This window comes from Chamaea fasciata, unplaced genomic scaffold (genome assembly GCF_029207755.1).
Source record: "Chamaea fasciata isolate MVZ Bird 193981 ecotype frontalis unplaced genomic scaffold, bChaFas1.0.hap1 SCAF_2, whole genome shotgun sequence".
NCBI classification, from domain to species: domain Eukaryota; kingdom Metazoa; phylum Chordata; class Aves; order Passeriformes; family Sylviidae; genus Chamaea; species Chamaea fasciata.
In genome coordinates this window covers 58000531-58028182 of record NW_027094087.1, presented here as the reverse complement: position 1 = coordinate 58028182, position 27652 = coordinate 58000531, and the positions used below count along the sequence as shown (strand labels likewise).

The 27652-nt window shown below is 37.7% G+C and overlaps 1 long non-coding RNA gene across 1 annotated transcript; it reads right to left on the bottom strand.

Moving 5' to 3' along the window:
* Nucleotides 1-11134: 11134 nt before the first annotated feature.
* On the bottom strand, nucleotides 11135-22332 carry LOC136285963 (uncharacterized). The gene is made up of 3 exons (XR_010719618.1): nucleotides 22064-22332; nucleotides 13045-13105; nucleotides 11135-11583 (listed from the first exon to the last, which is right to left on the bottom strand). It is a non-coding gene; the product is annotated as an uncharacterized lncRNA (long non-coding RNA).
* Nucleotides 22333-27652: the final 5320 nt, after the last annotated feature.

Genomic DNA, 27652 nt, shown 5'->3' with positions numbered 1-27652 from the left:
GGTGGTTTGAAGGCAAAGTCAGCCAAATTAGACTAGGTATAAAGGTCATTTCAGAGAGATCTAAATAGAACAACTTCCCAAGGAAAACAATGGCTTATCTATTGAGTTTAGTTACAAAATTAAGTTACTTAAAAAAAAATCAAACAGAAGGTACCAACACAGTTGCTAAGTGTGCTTCTGTGGTCTGTATTACATAAATAAGATTAAGTAACTAACAGTCCTCTTGGTTTTCAAATCTTAGCAATTCTCTATATATAGCCTTTGCCCACTTTTGTATGCCTGGCACTTTTTAGTTAATGGCTAAAAACATTGAGACAATCACTTGACAGAGTATCTGAACACCTACAGTGCATTTCCAATGGAATTTGGAAAGTCATCTGAAGAAATTATCCAGAAATATGCTTCTATAATGATAGTGATACCTCCTTAAGGTGGAGAAGCCTTCTTAGTTATAAGATAGCCCTTCTCTGAGCTCAATGGTTTTGTGCTTATATCCTACATCCATATGTGCTTTATCCGGGAGATAAACCAGTCATCTTTGAGAAATGGCTGCTGGGCATCTGCCATAGCTCTGACACCCATAGTAAATCTGGACAGCTGACCACTCTAAATGACTTAATCACCCATGCTAATTTCAGAATATGAGCTTTCTTGGCTCTGGATTGGGCCATACTGCATAATTGTTTGGTGTAGTCTTGGTGATCTGTAATGCAGAATTTCATCCCAGGACCATTTTGCAGAGGAAGACACATTTGTTCCTTGACCCTCTGGCTATACACAGATGAGAGAAACATCACTATGTTACAAGGGTAGTTGAGATTATTTTCATCACTCGTAAAAAAATTTTCTTATTTTGCATGAGACTATATGGGGTTCATTTGGGATTCCTCAGAAGAGTTAAAAGTTATGCAAATCAGAGGCTATTTGACAACTCATACCCTGCAAGCACAGACTCTCACTTGTTCACTAGGAAGGTGCATTGTTGCAAATTTTATAATAAAAACCATGAGTTCCCCGGCAGATGGACTGTTGTCTCTGTTCAGCCTGACAAGTGTACAAGAGTTTGCAATGAGCACCGCACCTCCTATCAAGTGGGTTGTGACAGCCATGTGCAGTCATTTCTTAAACACTTCCAAGCATGGTGACTCTATCAGCTCCCTGAGCAGTTTGTTCCAGGGCTCAGCTCCTCTCTCCATGAAGAAATTCTTCTTGATGACCAATGTGAACCACCCCCGGTGCAGCTTGAGACTGTTTTCTTGTTCTGTTACTTCTTACCCGGAAGAAGAGGCCAGCTCCCACCTGGCTACTCTCCTTTCCAGTAGAGAGTGATAAGGTCTTTCCTGAGCCTCCTTTTCTCCAGACCCAAGCACCACAGCTCCCTCAGATGCTCCTCATAAGACTTACTTTGTATACCCTTAATCACCTTTGTTGCCCTTCTCTGGACTCACTCCAGCACCTCAATGTCACCCTAGTAGTGAGGGCCCAAGAACTGACTGCACGACTCGAGGTGTGGCTTCACCAGTGCCGAGTACAGTGGCACAATCCCTGCCCTGGTCCTGCTGGACACTGTTGCTGATACAGGCTAGGATGACATTGGCCTTCTTGGCCCCCTGGGCACACACTGGCTCATGTTCAGCTGACTGTTGACCAACACCTCCAGGTCCTTTCCATTGGGCCTCTTTCCAGCCACTCTAGTGTTGTGGTTGTCTTATTATTTCCAAAGGCAACAAAATCTTAATAGCTGTCCTGATGTTCTCTTTTTTGTGCTTGATTGGTTAGCTCAACCATCCTTGAGGCTTTGTCTGCTAAACCAGCCACAAAAGTTACTGGACAACAAAACCCACTTAGTTTTCAATTAAGATTAAAAAAAAAAAATCAGAATGATCAGATATTTCTTAGCACCAATTCAAGTGGAAAAAGAAAATAAAAATAATAGAAAACAAAGAAAGTGACAATCTTAAAATATTAAAAAATACTAAAAGATCAAGAATAAGATGTTCAAATTCTTTAGGTGAGAGCCAAAAAATAGACTTAGATCATTCTGCAACTGCATCCTCAAACTCTTTAGTTTGGGCTTGTCAAATTATTTTTGCCTGACACACACATTTTAGGTATGAGTGAGTGAAAAAGAGAGTGGTTTGATAACCTGGTGGCTAAGTAACTGTACAGACTAGGAGGAGGAATGTAGCATCCATATTCTGCTTTTATCATATTGATTTGAATCAAAAAACCTTATTTAAAAGGGAAATTAAACTTCAGTCCAGTCTATGTTGCAGAGTAGGTAAAAAAAGAGGTTTGTAGTTCTATTCTCTGAGGATAGTAAATGAATTAATGAGCCAGACAGTAAAAAAGAAGTCTTTACATCTCTGCAATAATTTTTAGGCTATCCTCTAATAAGTTTTATTCTTTGTTTTTAAATTCAGTTCATGGGTTTGGGCTTTTCTTTGTTGTTGTTCTCTGTTTTATTTTATTTAGATTTAATTATTTATTAAAAATGGGATTTTTAAGTATCCAAAAGGCATAAGACTTAGCACGTAGGCTCATCCAATTTCCCACTACTTTCTTAATCTAATTGGGCTTATGAATATCTATGATCACACACACACATATATATATATATATATATATGTGTGTGTGTGTGTGTGTGTGTGTGTCTATATTTATATATGTATATATAAATACATATGTATAGGCATCTATACTTTTCCAAAGGCCTACAAAAGTTTGCAGGTAACTAGAAATCTGTGATTAAAGAACAGCCATAAAATGGCTCCAATTATTTCAATTTTTGGTTTATTCACATTCCAAAAGTTAGACCCAACAGCACTTTTTCTCTTCTTCACATGAACAGAAAAATGGTGAGAAAGGCCTAGGAAGAACTTATGAGTATATACTACAGAAGAACATTTTGACTTTCAGATATTATGTTCAAACCACAAGAAAAAAGTCAGCTAGGAAAGCCTAAAACTGATAATAATGACAATAATGATGAAATAATAATGACAAAAGGAGGGTTCATTTTATAGAAAATGTAGTATAATATTGTGAGGAAGAAAAAGGCTATCAGTGGTATTTATATCTTCCATATGTTAGCAGAGATACTGGAAACAAAAAGTGAGAGAACTGACAATCATGGAACTGTAAATATTGAGAATAACCAGGAGAATCAGAAAAAAAAAAAACAGTGAGATAAAGTTGTTCATTAAAGGTGGGATAACCGTATACAAATTACTGCTTTGAAGGGTAGAAGAAAAGGGCATTTTTAGAGTAGTATAAAGAGTATTAAAGAAAAAGAACACAGTTCCATTTTCTGAAAACCATGCAAGAGCTTTCCAGTTACAAAGCTGTGTCAAATGTGTAATAGGGAAGCTTTTATTGTTTAAATCATTTAAAACAAGACTGAATAACATACTTTGAATAATATTGTACCAGGAGGAGAAGGAAATAGTAGACTTTACCCTTTTAAGATGTTTCTGTCACTTCAGTGCTTTATCCTAACCCAATTAATTAGTTATGAAAATATTAATCAATAGGCTCTTTTCTGCCAGTTCAAAAATAGGATCTTCTGAAACAGTTATTATAAAAATGCTATATTTATAACATCCATAACATTTTTGTTTTAATAGAAGGTACTACACTCTTATTAGGTCATTCTTCTTTTTTTTCCTTCTGAACTGAAGAAATTCATAGCACTCTTTTAAGAACAGTGACAGGTCAGTATCACAATTATGAGCGTCTACAGGTCTTTCTGTGGATTGTGACCCCTCTTTTTTTTTTCCACTTTTCATTTTTTAAAATCAATTAAAATCTTAATTTTGAAATCAGGATCGGAGATGCTGAAAAGACAACAGAAACTTGTCTTCTTCAAAGACAAGAAGTCTATTTGTATTACACTACACCATGCTTATTTTTCTTTAAGGCACTAGAAAGGATATGATAGGATATATTCCCATGGCTGAACTTGCCTGTTTATGATAATATGAGAAATGACAAAGTATCTTTGAGAACATGAAGTTGCAATGTCTGTACAGGGGTATAATTTTATATTGGAATCTATTGGCATTGGAAACTGGTTTTGGGTGAGAGAAAGGAAGATTATTAAAAAGGGGGTATAGACAGACACATACTAGTGGTGCTGAAACAACTGATGATGAAAAGAGAAAATATTGTGCAAGTCAGTTATTAAATATTACTGGGGTTTGAGAGGGATATCTGAATTCCAAAGAAACCATTATTATCTCTGATATATTATAAACAGACAACTTTAATGGCAGAGCACCATTAGTCCTATACAATCTTGATGTTAATCTTCACATTGTACACTTTTTACACAGTAATATTTTCAATTGGCTTTTCAATATTTTTAAAACACTGACACTGACAACCAGTATTAAGTACCCATTTTTTCCTCACTGAACTAATCATGAAAATAGTTTAGCAGAATACATTTATAGAGCTAGTCTACATGATCTTGATATCAACAAACACTGACAATTATGCCTAAAACTATTCTTATTTTTGTATAATAAAGGAATTCTTTAGCTGAAATGAATAGGTTAAATTTCAATAATCATATAGTTAAAAATGCTACTCTGCTAAATATAAGATATAAACATATGTCTTTTTACCCTTCATTTCTTCATTATTGTATTGCCATGCATTTCCAGCTGTATAACAATTAAGAAATATATTAAGAGAAGAATTTAAGCATTAGTGTTTGGGTGGGTTTTTTTGAGAATACATGCCAAATCAGATATTGACACTCCAAGAAGGGCCTTAGGCAGTTCTAATTGTTATTAATGACTCTCGCTAGGTTCAAAGATCTTTTGATATGTCCTGCATAGGAATTGGATATTCACCTGCTAAATTGGAGATTTGAAAACCAAGGTTTGGATCTAGAAATTGTGAAGATATTTTCCAAGTGATACTTTAATCATCTTCACTGTTATTGTTTATATAAGAAAGTTTTTATGATGTTTTGTAGATAAAGAGAAAATTTTAAAAAAATATTCCTAAGAAAAACCCGATATTTATATGAACATATATGAGAGAAAGGTTGCTCATTACTTCATAGTACTCACTATCTTTGCACTGCTTTGACTGACAGTGATAGCAATAAAAACAGTATGCTTTTCTGCAGAGAAGACTCTCCATTTTCATCAGACTTTGCCAAAGTTAGAAGCTTTGAAACGGTGTCATAGCCAGGATTAAAATCTTAGTGCTTCAGCTACAAAGAAAATACTTCATAACAGTTTCAAATTGGCTTTCTTATAAAATGGTGATGTTAGAACTGTAGTGGACCATCAGCTGTGCAAATCAGACTTTCTAGAGTCATGTGTCCATTTACTTTTCATGAATCAATTTTGATCCTGAAATAAGTAGGCCCCTTTCCAGCTGAACTTACTGGGAGTGATAGCCTTGGTCTATGATTAGGCACATTGGTCAACATTCACAGTAGCAAAAATAACTGAGATCCCTAAAACAGGTGAAATCCAGTTACTGTTCTCATATGCTAATAGCAAGAGAGATGGGGACATTCAGCAGGTATTTTGTGAGGGTGCTAGAACACTCCCTTGGCAGATAGCCAGGATAACTTAGAAATAAAAATGTTAGTGCACATGGTGTTTATGGAGATTGCACATAGTCAAAATGGTCTGGAGAGTGTTTGCACTCAAAATGGTCACATTAAGGACCTAACTGCAGCCCAGACAGGGCAGCCCAACCTCACAAAGAGGTGCTGGGGAAGGGCCTGTACCCACAGTGAGATGTCACATGTGACCAGCACTCAGTGCCACCTCACTGCTAGGTACAGGGGACCTCGTGGGGGGCTTTGTCACACAGAGCTGGAGGGCTCACATCTCTCACAGGAGGTGAGCAACTGGAAAACCTGGACTGTTGGAGAGGGATGCCACTGACCTCTGGCTGCTGCTCAGGGGAACTGTGACACAAAAATTTTTGGAAGGTTTAGTTACTGAAGGGTGTTTAGAAACTTGTAAGAGCTTATTAGCAATTTTTGAGTGTCTAGCACTGTGGTTTAACTGCTGTATTACTGATATTGATCCTGAATATATAGCTCACTGATTTCTGGATAATTACATGTCATTAGTAAATCACTAAACTGCTTTGATCTTAACTTAGTTTAAACTGTTTGAACTGAGCAATTTTTCCTGGCAACACAATTCAGGGCATCTAAATGTTGAAATACCTTCAAGAGTTTCGGTTCCTCTTCCACTAGCAATAGTTTTTGATTGTTTTATCATAAGAGCCTTATAAAAAGATGGAAGTATATCTGAGTTAATGCAACCAGCAACAGAATCTGAATAGGAATATGCACTGCAGGCAATGGAGCTGCAAGATTTCATTCATATATTAAAGAAGTTATCACAACTGGAACAACAATCCCTGGGGCAGGGACATTTAAATGAGAGAAACTGGATTTTAAAATCTTGTTCTGGAGAGTTGTACTGTTTCAAACAGTGAAAGAGAGTTGCTAAAAGCTCTTAAACTTTATTGAAGTTGCTAAGCAATGGTCATGAGAAAGAACTACATTGTCCCACCAATATTGTGTAAGTGTTCAGGTTTTCTTGTTTTGTTTTTTCTCTTCAAGGGGTGAAGAAGGAGTGGATGATCACGAAAATGTGGTAACTTCTGGCCTATTTTTTGCAAAGCAAGGACTACAGGCAAGTGTCCACACATGATGAAAGTTAGTGCTTCTATTTTACATAGATCAAAAAAAAAAAAGAAACAGAAGAATTAGGTAGGGCAGGCTATAAAGGGACCCAATGAACAAATCATTTCAATTATCTCATACAAATTAAGTAGGTCTGGTCTCAGCTGGGGCATGTAGCCAGGGGAAGAAGAGGTGCAAGGGCCTCAAGGGCCTTACACAGAGGAAAAGGTCTGTTAATTTTGAGGTCTGGCAAAGAATCTTTTCTTTTAGATCACTGCAAGTAAATAGCTCTTAGTGTTTCCCCTGCTTATTTTTATTTTACACTTTCATGGTGCTAAACAGCCATTTGAATGTAATTAAACAACAAAACTACTTTATTTAATGGTGTCTTTTTTTTTTTTTTTTTTTTTTTTCTCTTAGTCTGGCTATCAACATCTTGCACAGGAAAACAACAGGCATGCTGCCCCAAGCTCTACCTGATGTACACACAGCCAGCCCTCCTCCCCCTCTGCTGTCAGTCCTGCTGAGACTAGCAGCAACCATGTGTCATCCCAGCTCCTCTTAAACTCCTTGATTCTCCTGAGAAGATCTTCCTGTCTGCAAATCTGTTAACTGATTGCCTCCTACCATAACTAACTGACAACATTTAAGACATTCTCTTACCTGTTCCTTCTTAATATTCCTGTACACTCCATATACTGTATGCACCAAGTGCAACTGGTGTCATAGCAGATGGATAGAGCAAAAAGTGAATATATTAGAAGAGAAAAAATCACAGGGTTTTTTTTGTCCTTTTTTCCTTCTCTTCTAAGAAAGCAAAACACTATTTATATTTTGTTTCCATTCAAAGCCCCTTGGTACCTAAACAAGATAGAACAATTTTAGACATAGATTTCTTTGTATTTATTAGATTTTAAAGAAGAACAGTAGCTTTTTATTGCTCACATTTTTCAATAACTATTACATTTCTATTCTGTCACAAAGACTCACTTCTGTCTACCAATCAGTGTCAACAGGCAATCTCATCAATGTAACTGGACGTTTATTTCGCAAAATTAACTTACATTTTGGTTAACATTATTGATTATGACAAGTGATACTGTAGGATTACTAACTGGCAAACTTCAAACATATGGAAAATCTCATTTCTGATTTTTCTACAATGTGGTTATCCAGGAGAGAAAGTCATAGTAGAAAATAGTATAGAGTGTAACAGTCATTGTAATATGAAATAATAATTGCTGCTCTACTGGTACCTTGATATATAATTAAACAAAATATATTTTAAGAATTCTCATATTGCATATCCCCATGGCAGGCAACTACCTCCATGGGGAGTATTTCATAAACGGAGGAAATTAACGGGCTAAAAGCCAAATTATCACAGACACTGACAAAAGCAAGGGAAAAATCAGTGTGAAGGATAATACTCCAGGCTTGACTTGTTCCATTATACTTAGTCATTACAGAGAGGCTCTCAGGTCACTGAATGATTTGTTCTGCAATACCCGTAACTGTGCACAATAGCCTAAGTGAAAGGCAGCATCCATCATAACTTTAAATTGCCTTGCTTTTGTCAGTTTGTGCTTTACCTTTAACATTACTTAGGTGTATAAGGAATATATACTACAGGGAATATTGTTATTAAAGACAGATTGTTCCTGAATTCCTAAAAGAATCTAAAAGAGTATACCTGAAAGATAAAAAAAATACCGGGTGTGTGGTACCTAAGCTCATTATCTGAAACTGAGTGACTTATCTTGCACATATTTTGCCATGTCTATTAATTTGTTGGATAGATATCAGCTGCAATATTAAAGGAAGGAAGCTGGTCAAAGAGGCCTAGGAAAAATATTGAACAGCACAGTATATTTGTGTTTTTTGGTTTGGGTTTGGGGGTTTGTTTGGGTTTTTTTTGGGGGGGGTCGGGGGTGTTGGTAAACTGTTTTCTCCCTGTCACACTTTTGCTTTAATTAGAATAATTATTGTATCAACAACATGGTTTTCTGTTTCAGGACTTTGATGAATGATGATGCACGAACTGGTGGATACGTGCACATTATGTCAGTGTCATCTTTGGGGTGTGGGAAGTAGCTTTATGACATCAAACTCACAAAATTCTTGAACTAATATGAAGCTATCATGGAGTCAGAAATTCTAAAATTAATTGTTTAAAATAATCAGCATCTAAATCCAAGAAAAGATACGGAGCGTTGTGCTTTTCTGACAGTAGATTCGCAGTGGGTTTCATACATGGACATAGACATGGATTTGAACATAGAAGTATGGACGGTGCCTCTAAGTACAATTTTAGAGAAGCTGGGGACTTAAGGTAGAGCTTAAACATCATAAAAAAGTAGTAGATATGAGACTGCGGCCTTTGAGTTGCGTGTTCTGTTTAATGGCTTAATGTGAGTTCTATCTAATACCTTTAGCAATTATTTGGACAAAGGGATCAAATGTAGTCTCAGTTAGTTTGCAGGTGACACCAAGTTGGGTGGGAGTGCTGATCTGCTGGTGGGCAGGAAGGCTCTGAAGGAGGATCTGAACAAGCAGGATCAATGGGCTGAGGCCGATTGTGTGAAGCTCAACAAGGCCAGGTGCTGGGTCACAAGAATCCCCTGTGATGTTATGAGCTGGGGGCAGAATGGCTGGAAAGAGGGCCAGGAGAAAAGGACCAGGGGGATTGTTTAACACCCAGCTGAACATGAGCCAATGTGCACCTAGGTGGTCAAGAAGGCCAATGGCACCCTGGCCTGTATCAGCAATGGTGTGGCCAGCAGGACCAGGGCAGGGATTGTTCCCCGGTACTCGGCACTGGTGGGGCCACACCTTGAGTGCTGTGCTCAGTTCTGAGCCCCTCATTTACAGGGACATTGAGATACTTGAGCATGTCCAGAGAAGGGAGACAAAGATGATGAAGGTTCTCAGAACACAAGTCTTATGAGGAGCAGCTGCGGGATCTGGGGTTGTTTAACCCAAAGAATATTGTCACTCTCTAAAACTACCTGAAAGGAAGTTTTGGAGAGGTAGGATATTAGAATACATTTCTTTACCAGATGGGTTTTGAAGCCTTGGAACAGACTGTCTGGGGAGAGCTTGAGTTACCATCCCTGGAAGTATTTACACTTAGGTGCATGGTTTAGTGTTGTAGTGGCGGACTTGACAGTGGTAGACTTGGTAGTGACAGGTGAACACTTGCACTCTATGATCTAAAGTTGTTTTCTAACCTGAATGATTCTCTAATTCTATAACCACTGAACTACATGGCACATATAAGGTGTCTCACTTCCTTTGGCTCTAGCCCATTTCAATTCAGAGAAAATTTGGATTTGAAATCATGCCAGCATTAAGGCTCTAAGTAGGGCTGTTGAGACTGAAGGTGCTGTACAAATGAGAACAGGAAGAAGCTTTAGGTGTCTGCAGGCCTAGATGGCCAGCGTAGTAGGAATTTAGAAAAGATAATTATTATTTTAATATGCACAGAACCACAGTATGTTTTTGTTGGAAGGGACTTCTCATGGTCATCTGGTGTGACCCTCCTGCTCCAACAGGGACACCTACAGCAGACAGTCCAGGACTGTATCCAGGGAGTTTCTGGATATGTGTAGAGTTGGAGAGTCTACAACATCCCTGAGCAATTTGTGCCCATGATCAGTCAATTGCTCTGATGTTTCCTGATGTTCAAGAGGAACATTCTGTGTTACCGTTAATGCTCTGGTTCTGTCACTGTGTGTGAATGAAAAGAGCCTTTGCTTCATCTCTTTTCCACCAGCATGTACCCAAACATTGGGGTTAAACCTCCCTAGGTGCAGGACTTGCCACTTCCATTCAATGAAATTTCACTGTATGAAATTTCTGCTGGCCTTCCATATTAAATGAAAATACTGAAATGTTTCTTCCTCACACTTAACTTTGGGAAGCTAACTAATTTTAGGCAATTCAGCTAAAAGTTTAGACAAGAAGGAAAGATCCACATCTCCTCACATTATCAATGGCAGTTCCTACTTGTCTGTAGAATGCACAGAGGAATACTGTCATCTGAATAATTTGACATATAAACATGATTTACAAGTTTCCAAACCAGGGACAGTTTAGGATTTCAGTTACATGAAGCTTACATTTTTATTATACCGGAGTGCAGCAGTCTTCAGAAGGCAGAATAAAATGAGTCAGAGTAGTTAATGCTGCTGCCTCATCCTTCTGAAAGAAGAAAGATCAATCTGGACCAAAAACCTTGCTGGATTTTGTCCTGAGCCCCTGTCTTAAAAAGAAAAAAAAGGTGGATTTTTGTCTGGTACTAAGCTTTATAAGTTTAAAAACTTATTTCACACTAGTTTACACAAAACAATTATCTTGAGTACAGAAAATTGAACAAATTAAAAAATTGGGAAAGGAACTATGGTTATTGGTTTACATATTTTATTCTTCCTAAAAAGAAAGTATAGTTTCCAAACCACGTATTACAGGAATTGTTTTAAGGAATAAATTTGTACTTGTATCCTTGTTCATCAGTTCAACTCATCATCTGGAAAAATATTTAAGCCACAAATGAAAATCACATAAGTAGTTAATGTGACAGTGTTGGAGTTGAGCAACAGCAATGACTGCTGAGAATTAACAGAACAGTGTGATAGTATGTTTTGGGACTAATAGAACAAAGCATGATTATTCAATAGGACTCTGAACACTAGGAAAATGTTTGGTAGGTGGAGAGGATTCGCTCACAGATTGCATGTCTGCCTGATGCTCTGCAGCGCAGCTATGCAGCGGAGGTTCCAGAAGTGCTGTTGGTATGAGGTATGACACAATTCCAGGCCAATATACCTGTTCATCAATTATTCTGCATGAATATGGTTCTTCCTACATGACACTGGACTGTGTCATGTAAATGTATCTTTCCAGAGAAGGGTCTAGAAAAGAAGTTGTGGCAAAAAATACTTCAGCAACAGGAAGGCACCTTCAGTGTCCTGTTATATTTTATTTTTACAGAATTCAACAGCACATTTCCTCCTGATTTCAGTTGTTCATGGTCAGATTGCTGGTGTAAAGAAGATTCACAGAAAAAGTACTAATATTAGTGAAATATGTAGCTACATGAATTATAAAAATTATTTCATCCATCACAGTCAATTTTGGTTGATAAATTAATAAAGCTGAAAATTCTGTAAAAGCAGGACCCCTACGTGTAAATTTATGAAAAGCAAATTAGCTGCTTATCATTCCTGCCTCTGTGAACACTTATTATATACAGAAGTATTCCTTCAACAACTATTCTCTTTTAACTTACGCCAGGGAACATACATGAAAAATATAAACTACAAGCTTGTAGCAGTAGAAATGTAATTTTAGTTTATTTCTTTGCTGAGGTATGGAAGTGTAGATAGCTTGTTTTGATACCACAAAATCAATTCAGCCCTTTTGGCTGTGAAAAACAACCAGTTTTTGCTTAGCAAGTACTTGTGAATTTGATTTAGTATGAATTTTTTTCTACTTCACAGCAAAGAAGCTTTTTTTTTTTTTTTTTTGCTTTTTTGCCTTTTTTTTTTTAATATGCATGAAATGGCAAGTTTCCAAGTCTAAAAACTGCCTTTAATTTGTGTGAAAAATAAGAAAAACCTTGAGATGAAACCAAAAGAATGGATCTCTCTTTCCATACTAGAACAAAGCCCCTTTTTTAACGCTCGTGTCACTCACATGTCTTCATTCCCACTCTTCAAGTTTATTGGTGTTTTTCTCTTCTTAATTTCTAACATAATTTGATTCTTTCTTTTTTTTTAATGCAAGCTCTTGTAACTGTAAATTGTCTTTTAAATCATATTCCTTGAACATTTTCGTAATTATATTTCTTACAAATATGTTAATGACAGATTCTTACTCTTCATGCAGTCAGTCATTAAATATATTCATGTGTTACATGATAGGTTTAAGGGAAAGCAGAGACAGTTATATATAGGATTATAATTTATAGACAAGAACCGTAGTCCCAAGCACCTTTAATGACAGGAGGTCTGCCTAGGGAAAATACATGAAAAGACTAGTGATTTGGGCATTGCTCATATAAGGCTTGATGTCTATGGCCAACATAAACCACTGTAATAATCCTGAAATTAATGGGATGAGTCTCATTTAAGCAACATTGGCTAGTTGATTAACTGTAATGCATTAGCAATATATTGCCAGAATTGACTTAGTAGGCACAATAAGTGATAAAACTGCAAAATCTAAGAAGAATTACCCCCAGTAGCATAACTTGAACGTACTGAATAATGGCCTAAATTTATTGGAATACAGGCCATTGTATATAAGACAGTAAACAAATCACATATAAAGCATAAAAATATACATATCTAGTCATAGTAGGTATAGTTTACCTTTTGACACTGTTACCTTTCTCCAATCAGTATAAAGTGGATTGGGCACCAGACATAATAACTCAAGAAAAAAAAAAAAAAGTTCTTTTTAATGAGCTGTCTAAATATTATGTTTACCTTATCATCCGTTTCATTCTGCCATCATTTTTCATTGTCAGTTTTGGATATTTCCATTATTTCCTGGATGTCTTGCAAGCATTGATGAGTTATTATCAAGACAATACATGTGTACATTTGCTGGTTTTATAGTTTAGCAATAGTCTAGTCTATGTCATGAAAGTCCAGTTTCATGACATGGTTTCAGAAAAATGTCTGAAGTACCTGCAGTTCTTTCTGGTTAAATATTTATATGATATCTTACAACAAATAATCATTAAAAAACCTGTAATATAACCTGAAAGTAAAATTAAATTGTATTTTATGCTCAAATATATTTGTTATCAGTTGTACATTTAAGATAATGCTAATTGCTATTTTATGAGTTAGCTCTAACTATCCTGTAAGAAAACATGACTTCCAGTGCTACTAAGGTTTACATGCTTCTGTATGAAGCTAAGCAAAATCAGTAGAATCAAATTCTGATCTGGACTTAGAATTTTTTTCCTTAGAGAAGAAACAAATTACCAAATATTACAAAATTTTTCTACACCCATTGACTTTTCCAGGTCTTCCTGTCCCCTCCCATGACCTTTTCACAGAATATTGACTTTTTTTCTTTTTAACTCATGAAGAGCATTCATACAGGCATTTAAGTTACAAGTGATTTTTTTTTTTTCCTTTACTGAAAACAGACAAAGTATAAAATTATATGCAGGTTGTTTGCTGGCCTCTTTCTATACATATTTGTTTTATTTTCAATAACAAACAGATGCAAAGGTGCAAGAAGGAATAGCAAGCATATACAAGGGGCAGACTGATATGGAAGACACCTCAAAGAATGCAAAAGAGGGCAGCAGGGTTTCCACTCCAAGTGTATGACATAGATAGGGAAGCACCTTAAAGGTAACCATGGGAAGTCGATTCCCATGGGGGTTTCCCTGATGGGATTGCCTTCTAGGAAAAACATTATGGGGAAGATCTGCTCTCTTGTTTTTTGGGACAAAAAAATATCTGCGCACAGCTCTGAAGTGCCAGTACACTGCACAAAGTTACAGGGACAGAGAAGTTAGAGGTATTTTTGTTGTTGTTGTTTGGTTGGCTTGTTTTTAATTTGTGGGATTTGTGGGGGTTTTTTTGTTGTTTTTTTGTTTGTTTGTTTTGGTTTGGGGTTTTGTTTGTTTGTTTGTTTGTTTGCTTTGTGTAATCTCTATGTATTCTTTGGGAAATTTTTTTGCCCATTATTTAAACTAACTGCAGCTTTGGCAAAGGTAAAGACTGACCAGTGAGACAACTATAGTAATGACTAAATCAAATCTCGTGTGATTTTACTATCTGATTTTCAGAGACCAGGTCCTTAGGATACAGAAGAAAGGATAATACAAATAAAACACAAGGGAAGAAGGAAAATGTTTCCTTATTGCATTTAGTCTTACAACCCATGATTCTATAAGAATTTTTTTTTTCCTTTTCTGGTTAAAGGTGTTCATCTTAGCCTAATATTAACCTTAGGTTAATAGCTATCAACCTCTAATTTGTTCAGATGCACATCAGGTGCAATTAATCCTGCCTAAACATAGAAAACTAAACTGAAAATATCTTGGAAGTCTCCTTTTATTAAAAATGGGGTTTCATTTTTTTAAGCCCTGAATAATCTCACTGATCTGGTGAAATTGAATTCAGGATGAAATTAATTTCACCCTGAAAGTGCCTATTAAGTCACTTTGTCTACTACCATTAAGTGCCTCTGTTAGATAAAAAATGCACTGACCGTAAGTAACTGGTGTTAAGACATTCACAATATAAACTTTGAGAGCTAAAAAGTTGTATTCCACTCCGACTTTCAGCTGGATTAATCTTGCCCATTCAGCCAAGAATGAAATTAGGGTGCTAAATTTTTGGAGCTGAGTCAAGAAATACAGATGGCTCTCTATGCCCCGAATTAAATGTTTCAGGTTCTACATCACTTTTCAAATCCGTGTATGTTTTCCAGAGAACTTGGAGAAGGATAAGGCTTAAATAATGTTTTTCCCATCAGTAGGATTTCTTGTTTAGCCCTGAGCTTTTCTCACTTAGATTGCCAGTTTTTGATTGTTTCTAGCAAGAAGCAATGTCCTCTTTGATGCTTACTTGTACCTGCCATATTCTAAGGAAAAGGGAGGATCCTCACAAAAAAGGTTCTGTGTACAAATGCAGAACAGAGTTTTCTTTGAGTGACTATTATTTTATATAATGACAAGATAAAATCTGAGAAGTACAAGTTCTGTCTTTTTGGGTACATAAATCCTGAGAAATGTAGCTGGGAATTGCAGAGGAAAATATGGTATAGATCAAATTTCAAAGCAGAATTGATAGACCAAACCAACCAAGTAGCCTGCCTGGATTTCTGCACACCTTTTTTGGAGGGAAAAACAATCTTTTATATACTCCCAAAAATATTTTAAAACTGCAACAGATGTACATGAGATTGGCAGCATGCCTGAAGAGATGTTCCAAATAAATTTCAAGATAGAAAGATGCATTCTAGCTGTCAGAAAGCAAATTGCATGATTCTGATACAATGGAAGTTCTTAATCTTTTCTTTTTTAACTTTTATAAGAGCAAGCCACTGCTTTGAGAATGACTGAGCAAAGAGGTTTGCAAAGAGGTGAAACATTGAACGACTACAAACAATCTTTTTAATTGCAGAGAAGCATCAAGCCAGACTGTGATTTCAGGAGAAAAATAAATTATGTCTTAAAAATTGATCCAAAATGTTCTTTCTTGGCAACTTTGCAAGAGTAGTTCATGACCCAGCAACTAGAAGGGTTAAGTGTTTCCATCTTTCCAAGTGTCAGTGTACCTGTATGACAGCCTGTTCACTTGTGATTTGCTCACTGAGTGGGTAAGCTCTGAGTGCTTTGATCCACCATGCTGTTAAAATGAACCCATTTGACATTGGCTGAACTCCAGATGGCACATTCAACAGGCATTGCTTCAAAAGGCTCTGGAAACATTAGTTTTAACCTTTGTAAATCCTGTACTGATGTTTGCCTCCATTCAATACACCCTCCCTTTAAGGCTGTCTTCATTCTATGTTAATTTGCTAGCTTGTTTCATCAGTTTTTAAGATCTTAGAGCGAACAGCTTCCTAATGAAATATTTTCAATTTTGGTGTGGTATGCTTGGTCTCAAAAGCCATTGTAAGATAGCAGTATCCTGTATTTGGTATAAATGGCAAGGTTTAGGCAGTGGGAAGGGTGCTGCAGGAGTAGCCTTTATGAAACAAGGCCAGCAGATGCCTTGTGATAGATGCAGCCAGTTTCAGATGGTTCCAACCAGCTCCACGACAGACCCACCACTGGCCATAGCTGAGCTTGTCTGTAAGGCTGGTAGCAGAAAGTTGAAAAAGGGCAAAATCATGAGAATAAAAAAGGAAAAAAAAAAAAAGCCAAAGCAGTGGGTGGTGCTCTGTGGCAGAACAGATCAGACCCAGAAAGAGCCTGTGACCCAGGAGTAACCCACACTTGAGCAGATACTTCTCCAGAAGGACTGCAGCCCGTGGAGGACTCATACTAATGCATGGGAGGAAGAAGGGAAGAGCAGCAGAAGACAAAGGAATGAAGAAAAAACATGGCAGATAGAAACTCTTGTACCCTGACCCAAACATCCTGCACCACCCATCACCTCGCCTAAGGGACTGAGAACAGCCTGTGTGAAAACAAGGACAGTGGATAGCAAGAAGGGAGATGCAAAGTAACAGGAGTGAAGCTAAGCTTGTGAAGGGGAAAAGATAGGTGTTTTGCCTAAATTTTTGTTTAACCATTTTTCCTCAGTGAGGGGGAGGAGCTGTTTCCTGCTTTTTTTTTAATTAATTTGACAATAAATGTAATTCCTCCAAACTGAGTCTTTTGTACCCATAACATATCCAAACCATGATCTGTGTGTCTTCCTACACAAATCAAAACAACTATCCCCAGTTATGTAGAGTCCCATCCCATCCCCCCACCCATGCACTGTCAGGAAAATGGATAAAAACATGCCGTATCCTAGTGTGGTGGATACTGTTAACAGTGTTATCATCCATTTTAGAGTAGGGATTTTCCTGAGTGAGTTAATCTGTAAAAAAACTTTAGTGATCTTAATAGACTTACCCTGTACTGATGTTTTGTTTTTTCTGTGTTTATATTATTTTTTTTCTCAATGAAGAAAATAATGTAATTGTTAAAAGCTTGCTGAAAAAATTTTTTTTAAAAAAGGCAGACAGTAAGTTAATTACTAAATATTTCAAGTGTTAATCCAAGTCTCTAATATTTTTTGGAAATGGAAGGTATGTCAAAGTGATATGCAAGGAATCAATTCTAATTTAATTTCTGTCTCTTGAATGTCTGTTGAGAAATCTGTAACTTATCATGTAGCTACAGGAAATATTTTTATGTAGACAAAAGAATGCATTTCTTTCTTTCTTTCTTTCTTTCTTTCTTTCTTTCTTTCTTTCTTTCTTTCTTTCTTTCTTTCTTTCTTTCTTTCTTTCTCCCTTTCCTTTCCTTTCCTTTCCTTTCCTTTCCTTTCCTTTCCTTTCCTTTCCTTTCCTTTCCTTTCCTTTCCTTTCCTTTCCTTTCCTTTCCTTTCCTTTCCTTTCCTTTCCTTTCCTTTCCTTTCCTTTCCTTTCCTTTCCTTTCCTTTCCTTTCCTTTCCTTTCCTCTTTCTCTCTTTCCAAATGGTTGTTCATAAAAGGTAAAATCTCTCTGAGTAGTTTCCATAAAGGAAAGGCAATAATGTGTTTTTCAGCATTCAGTGCAGGACAAACATCTATTGCGTCTCCTCAGATTCTCTTACATCTCCTACCACTTCCACCAGATAATTTTCTCAAGAGAGATATTGGCCAAATATCAGCCAATAACATGCCAAAAAACTTCATCAGGACTTGACAATCTGAAAAACATTTTAAGGAGCTTGTGATTTACACACCACTTCGCTTTAGAGCTAAAACAGCTTTTAGCTCCCTATATGGACATCATTATTTGTGACCTATTACCAGTATAGGTGCTGTAGGATGTTCAACACGTTATGCAGCTGAAGATGATAAGGGACCTCCTACACGTGGGAGGCCAACATCATTTTGAGAGGAACTTAACCAGCATGGTGTCGTAATACCAATGTACCACAATATAATGACAAGTGAACCCCTAATAACAGCTGCATAGGAAATAGTTCTCTCCACACTGAGAGGTACTGAAAGAAGAAACAATTGGTTGTGAAAACAAGAAATAATATTTGCCTTGAGATGAAAAGTAAAAGAACAATTATAACTTTGAAGGTCAAAATGAAATGGGAAAACTTTGAACTTGTAGAGACATATAATTTTTCACTGCTCCTAAGGCCTGTAGTGACAGATATTCTTTAAGAATTATAGATAACCATTGATGTTTTGATCTGAGTTACAAATTACTAAAGTACTGAAGTGGAACACCGGTATTGCATTCAGAATAGAGCTTGTATCCCATATTTGAGCAATTTTATAGAACATGAATGATAAAATCAAACTGGGAGATACATCCACCTATCATACTCTTCAGTTCATGGGAACAAACTAGAGCTACTTTGAAGAAAATCTCCTGAAACTAATACAATATGGATGCTGATAGCTAGACACACATGCTTCCACTGTACAGAAAGCTTCAACTGAGCCAAAATAATTGCTGATGTAGATGTAACCATAGGAAATGTAGACTGTATTTCTTCTGTTTCTTCCTGTGTGTTTTTCAGTTAGGTGCATTCCTCTTTGGTTTGAATGAAAAGCAAAATACCAAAAGAGCTATGAAGAGGCAGACTCAAATTTCAGAGGTTTCTGCTGGTCTTACTCCCTAAATCTTCCTGAAGGAATGTGTGTATCTGTGTGTGTGTGCTTTTGCTCAAAAAAAAAAAAAAAAAAAAAAAAAAAAAAAAAAAAAAAAGTAATTAATAAAAATCCTTCAAAGTTTTCAATTCCTGAGTTGTTGAATTTTTTTTGACTGAGTTTATGTTAGATGGGAGAGCTCGTTCAGGGGTTAAAAGGCCTAGGGCCAAGCTTACCATTATCACTCTGCCTGGGGACCTCTTCTCTCCCTTTGGAATGAGTCATCAATGAAAGATTACATTGTCACAGACCACAAGCTAACAATATGCTGACACTTTCTTGAATTCCTCAGCACTATCATATTTGGATTCCACATCTCCTTATATTTCCTTTTGGGAGGGTCCAGGTCATAGCATCACTTTTGTTGAAAAGCAGTGTTTAGTCAGTAGTCCTTTGAAACCTATAGTTTCTAGGTTCACTTTAATCTCCTTTGCATGCCTGAGTTTAGGCTGGCCTCTGTGGATCTGCAGACAACAGCTTTTCAGGGAGGTGGCAGCCATTGCAAAGCACAAATGCCTTTATTTAAAACTTAAGAGTGACAGAAGGCAGCGTATTTTAAAAATTAAACAGCATAAACTCATTACTACTACTTAATATCCATCTAAAAGAGGCATCTAGCAGAATCTGAAAGTATGTGACTCCAATCAAGATTAGGACAGTATATTCCTGTTTCTGTCATATTTTATTGTCAGGCTTCCTATGACAGCAAAGCTGTTCCCTTCAGGAAAAAAAAAATAAAATTAAAAGCTCAGAATTTATACAAAGAGTATTGAGAATTGGCTTGTGATTTTTGTTCCTGAAGCCCCAGGAATACTACAGTATTCGGCAATCATTAGAAACACTGTAGAAAAGACAAATCATGTAAAAATACTGAAATTTCTGCTGTCAGATGCCCTGTACTGTGCATTTACAGTGTTAAAATTGAAACATCTATTGTAGATCCTTAAATCAAGAATGCAGGTTTTTTCACAGTGCTATTCACACAACATAAAAAGTCTGCATCTCCCTATTGACTACATAAGAACTTAGAAACCAATTTAAGAGCCTTAATATGAGACATTGCAAACAATTCCCGTCCCCCCTGTCAATGCCATTTATTTGAAATCTAAATCTGAAAGTTTTCTTGTTTCCAAAGGAGCAAATTTGTGTCATGTGATGTCATGAGGAGTTATTTAATGTCACACAGCATTATCAACAGCAAGGTTTTATATAGAAAATTGCTCTCATACTTTGCTCAGCTTTTTCCCCTTAAAAGAAAAGAAAATAGATTGCTTAATGAAGAAGAGAAAAAAAAAAGAACACAATGAAACTGTTTACTATTGATCCTGTCAGTGATCAGTGAAGAGGTGGTGTTCACCCCAAATGTGATTGTGAAATAGAAAAGGAGAAAGGAGAAGCAGTTACAAAGGTGATACAAATTTATTCATGGGATCCTAAAATAATGACCTCCACTGAAAATGTCGTGCCCCATTACATCTCCTTACTTCTTTCTTTTAAGGAATGGGTGACCTTTTGAATTATGAATCAGAGAATCAATAAGTTTGGAAAATATCTCCAAAATCAACGAGTCCAACCTTTTACCAAACACCATCATGTCAACAACAGCACTAAGTGCCAGCCAATTTCTGAATGCTCCCAGGGATGGTGACTCCATCAACTCCCTCATCCTGATCTTCAATAAAAATGTGAAACAGGACTGAGACCAGCTCTGAGCTCTGGGGAACACCACTAGTGACCAGCTGCCAGCTGGATGCAGCACCATTCATTGCCATTTTCTGGGCACACCATTCAGCCAGTTCTTAACCCAGAGAGGAATGCACTTGTCCAAACCCTGAGCTGTCAGCATCTTCAGGAGAATGTTTTGGGAGAGAATGCTTTACTGAAGTCCACAGGCTTCCCTCATCCACTAGGCAGGTCACTCGGTCATTAAAAGAGATCAGGTTGGTCAAGTAGGACTTGCCTTTCCTAAACCCATGCTGGCTGGACCTGATCCTCTGGTTGTCCTGTACATGATATGTGCACTCAAGATAATCTGTTCCATAGCCTTCCCCAACAACAAGGTCAGGCTGATAGGCCTGTAGTTCCCCAGATCCTCCTTCTGACCCTTCTGGTAGACGGGTGTCGCACTGCACAACCTGCATTTAGCTGGGACTTTCCCAGTTAACCAGGACTGATGATAAATGGTGGGGTGGCTTGGCAAGCTCTTATAGTATCTCCTTTAGTACTCCTGGGTGAATCCTATCCAGGCCCCACAGAATTTTGTGTGTAAGTACAGAGCAGGTCACTAACTACTCCCTCCTGGATTGCAGGGGGCTTATTCTGCTGCCCATCTCTGTCTACCAGCTCACAGGGCTGGTTGCCCTGAAGTTATCTTGTCTTTGTATTAAAGACTGAGGCAAAGAAGGCATTAGGTACCTCAGTCTTTTCCTTGTCCTTGGTGACAATGTTCCCCCCTTCCTCACATCCAATAAAGGATGGAGATTTTCCTTGACCCTCCTTTAGTTGTTAATGTACTTATAAAAGCACTTTTAAAAATCTTTCACAGCTGTGTGAACTCACAGGATGAGTTCTATCTGAGCTTTCATCTTTCTAATATTTTCTTCTAACTTAATGACATTCTTGTGCCCTTCCTGAATTGCCTGCCTCTTCTTCCAAAGTTCATAAAATCCCTCTTTTTACCCTGAATTCAATCAAGAACTCCCTGTTTAGCCAGGCCAGTCTTCTCTTCCAGCTTGCCTTTTGGCACGCAGGGATGGCCTGCTCTTGTGCCTTAGAGATTTCGTTCTTAAAGTATGTCTAGCATTCCTTGACCCCTTTGTTATTTAGGTCTCTTTCCCAAGGGACTCTCTGCATCAATGTCCTGGCCCAATAAACTGGCCAAAATCCACCCTCCAGAAGTCCAAACTCGATGTTTTGTTGACCCACTTCCGTACTTCACCAATCATTTCAAGGTCATTGTGCCCACGATGGCCTCTGACCACCATATCTCCCACCAGCTGCCCTTCTCTACTTGTAAACAACAGCACCCCTGGTAGGCTCACTTACCAGCTTTCAAGTAGTTCTCTTCCACACTCTGAAGGGACCTCCTACACTGCCTCTTCTCTGCTGTATTGGGTTTCCAGTAGACATCTCTCAAGCCTTCCACAAGAACAAGGTCTAGTGACTGTGAAATATCAGGTAGATCCTTGTAGAATATTCCATCCATATTTTGTGTCACAATGCTGCTTCTAGCAGAGCCTTTTGACTGTGTGGGAACCTATGTTGCCCAGAGGGGTGGCTGTGCTCTCCTACACAAACTGCCGCACAAAGTGTCCTTCTGCACATCCTGTTTGCCTGTGGTTGCTCGTGAGAGCTTCCAGGTCCTGACAGATTTCTCTGCTCTTTTTGGGGGTTCCTGACTCCAGTAACCCCCTCCTTATCTCCTTCAGGTGTTTTGCTGCAGAGCTTGCCATAGTTGCCGCTGTTAATGCTGCATGCCTTGCTGACTGAATTCCTGTAATGACCAATATCTGTCAACCTGTTCAGGTTGATCTATTTGAAGAAATTAAATGTGCCAAGTATTAGTGTTGTTATTACTGCAAGAAAAATAATAAATATATGCTCTTAGAAAGGATAGCATGAAATACTCCTGTTTATCCTGAAAAGTGTTGGGGAGATTTTTGCTTGCTTGGTTGGTTTGGTTTCATTTTTTCAAATTTCCTTCAAGTTTGATCCCTTTACGTTAGAATTTAGTGGGGTTTGCAGCACCAAAGTTTTATTACATTGTATTTGTCAATATTACATTTATTTCCCCCTGTGACAACCTATTTACAAATCAAACCTAACTTCCTTTTAAGTTTAGTTGTCTGTATGGCCTTCCTTCATCATCTTTCTATTTTTGTCCTAAAAAAATGCTACCGTATTGCAGTTGTTCTTTGTGTTTGTAAATCATCTTTCCAAATTAAAGCACATGACACGCAGCACTAGCCCCTGTGGACCTGAAAAAAACACTTTCTCTGGTTCGACATAGCTTCATTCACAGGAACTATCTCTAATCACTGCTTTGCTGTTTTTCAACCTGTTCTGCATCTCTGCCCATGCCCTGCCCTGAATCCCTGCATCATCCTGGAGCTTAAGCAGGAGCATGTCATGTGGAATGTTACAAAAGGCTTTCTGAAAATCTAGATTCTGAAAATATTGTGTCATCTGCTGGGCCCGTAGCAGCCCTGTCAGTACCTCTTGTGTAAATTCTTCTTCCCAAAAATGCAACCAGCAAAAACACTGAAAAAATTATTAAGGACATAATTAATAGCTCTTTATTTACAGACAAGTGATTTAATAGGACACTCACTCTGCCAGAAAGATACCTTGCAAATACTCCGCTATGCATTTACCCTGACTTCCCCACTAATAGTAGTGATCAGAGTAATAATAATAACAATAATAATAGTTCAGTAATTCTTATCTACTGCCTTAAAGTGTCTAAGCTGCTTGAAAACTCCAGAAAAGCTCTATTTGCAAGGTAGTCCAATTAAATACATAAAAATAAATTGAAATGTTTAATTGGCTGGCAACTCAGTAAGTGTCTGTAAAACATGGCTGCTCCTTAATCAGAAGACACAAATGAACTGTCATATATTGTTATCCACTTGTTGTTTGAAAACCAGAGCTCTGAGGCAAGGAGGATGCCTTTCTTTTCTTACTACGCTCCAACTCAGAATGAACAAAAAGAAGAGGTAGAGCAGATAATGGACCCCATTCATAAATGCAAAAGGCTATTTCTGAGCAGTTATTGCATTGTTTATGCCAGAAAAAATTGCATAACTCTCATTCTCTACACAAATTACATGTTTTCTATGCTTCATTGGACTTTTTACATAGAACATAAATGAAGCTTTTGCAATAGATGGTACAAAGACTGCTATTGGAACCAGTCTAAGCCTCATTATTAGGGCTGGGTGAAGAATTTGGCTTTCTTAACGTTTTCTGCAAAGTCAACAGAGTCCAAAATTCCCTTTATGTTTTTTTCTTTTTATTTCCTTCCAGCTCCCAGTTTCTTGAGTATTTTTTAAGGAAAATGAAAATTGAGATTTTTCCAACCAAAGTTGTGCTAATTGCTTTAAGACACAAATCAGAGTTTAATGTGATCCATTAAATGTTGCCAGCCCAGGACAGGCAAAGGGCTTTATGTGTTGACTGAACAGCAGGACTGCCTGGCCAAGGAAAAGGTCAAGCTGTTGCACAGAGCCAAAACACAGCACAACAAAAATTTTCAACTGTATTGCTGCTGTTAACATGGGGAGCTCATGTGAAAAGAACTTCCATGCCTCAATCCAGCAACTGCTAAAGTGGTATCCATTCACCTCCATATGATGCTATAGATTAACCTTTCAGAAACAGCTTTTGATTGTTTTTTTTGGTGCCTGATTTGAGCCTGAAGTTCAGCCTGGCCACCCTATAGTTCCACAACTGAATTTGAAAATAGTAGTGAGTTCTGCTCTTGGTAATCATGTTCAATGTGTGTACTAGCTCAGCTGAGGCTATAAATTTTGGGTGCCTCAATGCAAGAAAGACATCAAGGTGCTGGGGCATGTCCAGAGAAGGGCAACAAAGCTGATCTGGAGGGTCTGGAGCACAAATCTTATGAGGTGGAGTGGGAATGTTCAATCTGGAGAACAGAAGGTTCAGGATGGAGTTTATGGGTCTCCACAACTACAATAAAGGAGGCTGTAGTGATGTAGGGATTGGCCTCTTCTCCCAGATAGAAAGCAGCATGAAACGATGTCAGGTTTGGTGAGAGGCAATTTAGATTCAATATTGAGAGAAATTTCTTCAACATAAGACTGTAAAGAACTGGAACAGCCCGTCTAGGAAGTGGTTGAGACACCATCTTTAGAATTATTTAAAAGTTGTGTAGATATGGATCTGAGTGACACGGTTTAGTGTTGAACTAAACTTAGTGCACTTAGGAGTGCAGTGTTCAGTCAGTGGTTGGACATGATGATCTTAAAGGTTGGATCTTTTCCAGCTTAAATGAATATATGGTTATATGAAAGCACATATAAGTTGTACACATTATTATGGCAGTAGAGTTGGATTTACCCTGACTCTGCTGCTTCTGTTAAGAGAGGGATTTACAACACTATTGCTACCTGTTATTATAATTACTGCATAGAAGTAATATTTATGTATAGAGAATCTTTTAAATAGAGAAACATTTCTACCTGTGAGGTTGCCCATACATAAACAGATTAATTTTGCTGTATTGAATTCTCTGCTCCTCTTGCGAGAAGACTACAAAACATTTATGCCAAACCTTTTTTCCAGCATTTGATTCAGAGTGGATGCATATTTGTCAGTTTGATGAGCCTCTCTTTTTTCCCTTGCTGACAGTTAGTCATGAAAATATTGCTGTTAGGTCCCATGGCTCTTTTTATAATTATTCCCTGAATAACTAATACCTAAAAACTCTTACAACTGAAGCAGTTTGTAAACAAGGAGATTTACTGAAGTAGCATCAGAAATCAAGATGGATGCCAAAAACTGTGTCTATCACATCTAAATCCTTATTTTCCCCTACTAATCAGAGACAGTACTGCTCAACCAAGAGCAGGACTTTATTTCTGTCTGAAGTCAAAAAACATGTCTTCACTCTCCTTCTACTATTCATCTGTATTCTGAAGCACAGAAATTACCCATTAAAGTTATTTTTATGATTAGCTTTTGCTTGCTTGGGTGGGGTGTGTGCTGTCTTATTAGCTACCGTGAATCAGCCTCAGCCCCCTTGGTGCCTTCTCCAGAAATATTACTTTAGAATCACTACATTTCATTCGCTGATGAGGTAAAAAGAACCTAATTATTCTGACAATTTTATCTAAGGCTTGCAGATTTTATGTACTGAGTGTATAAAAAAATAACTTCATGATGAATAATCCTCCAGGAGTACATTTTTGTAACCATCATCTGAAATGGTCCTTTTTATACACAGATATGCAATTCTTCCACTGGTTGATAAATAAATTTGCTTTACTTCAGGAATCACTGTCCCAATATACACATATATAGATAAATATACATACATGTATATATAAACTTTAATTGAGTTATAGCAACTTCTCTGCAGAACTGTGAATGACACTGAGACAACGACCAAAGCTTTTATAATTTTCTCACATCATCCCTGTGGTTTCTGTCTCACATAATCCATGTGGTTTCTGTCATATGATTTTCTGTCCTTTAGTTGAAATTATGAGTAGCTTTTACTTTTGACATGTAAGAACCGAGAACTATAGCAATATAAAAGCCAGATACAGCCTATTAATATAAAATATCCATTCAAAAATGCATAAAAATAACTTTAACAATGATATGCTTACAAAATCAAACTTCCAAAGGGTGAAAGTGTTAGCGAATATGATTAGTCTTAATGACCATAAATTTCTTCTCCAACCTAAATGATTCTATGATAATACTGTTAAGGTTTTGCTGATTCCGGTAGCACAATCAAGGGAAAGGCTCTACAGCTCTCTGTTCCTGAGCACAGCCAGTGGCAAGGATGAGCATACATTCCCCAAAAGGCACCCACAGGAACACAGGCAATACACATGGAAAGCCATACAGAACAGGACAGATAGAAAGATGCAAACACAGCAAAAAGAGCTGCCTAATTTTGTAACCCTTTCTGCCTGTCCAGGGTAAAGGTCTGTCAATGGAAAATAGCGCAGATATACAAAGCTGATAGTCCCAGCAGCATGGGTTTGTGCACTAAGGCAGGAAATTGCCCTAGAACCTTGTTTTCCCAGTTTTCTCCCAAAGCCAGCAATGCCCTTTCAATTCTTTCCAGTTCAGAACCTCTCACATGTACATTTGTGTGCACACATATTTTTGTGCACACACACAGATTCACGAGCCCACACACACTGTTGATCCAATCTCTCTAGTAAGTGACCTTAAATACTCAATTTAACCCATAGATTCTTGGGATCCTCTTGTCTCTGATATAGCCATATACAGGTTAAAATGTAAGTAAGGCAACCCTCAGACCTCATGGTTACTCTATTAGATGATTCGGACACCTTTAGTCTCCCCAGCTGTCAAGTTTCAGACATTCTGGTCTCTCTAGTATCTGGCTCATGCTTCTATCTGCGTGGATACCTGACTTCCAAGCCTCTTATCCTGCTCGCGGGCTGCTCTGCCATGATATTTGCGAGCAATTCCAGTGACACATATAGTCACACAATATGCAGGCACCCCAGGTTCTGAAACTTAGACATATTGTCCCTTATGACCTATGGTCCCACACCAGTTGCTGACATTCCGATATGCATACATGCACATACACAAAAAAATAGGCAGGTCCTCACCCAGAAAAATAGTTAGATGTTCAGTTTGGTTAGCAGACAGGACAGACTGCACTGATCACTCCCAGAGCATGGCCAAACAACATAACAATCTGTCTCTTACTGCACCTTTGGTTCTTCCCCTAAACGACCTGTAATTATATAATCCCAAGGTAATCTTCCCCAGAATCCCATACCTAATAAGTCCCATATGCCTGGGCAGTGACACCTGTTGTGAGGTAAGGCAAAGAGCATTTCCCATTGACTGATGGTGATATATTTAACCTGGTGCCCTTCAGGCTGCTGCTCTCCCATG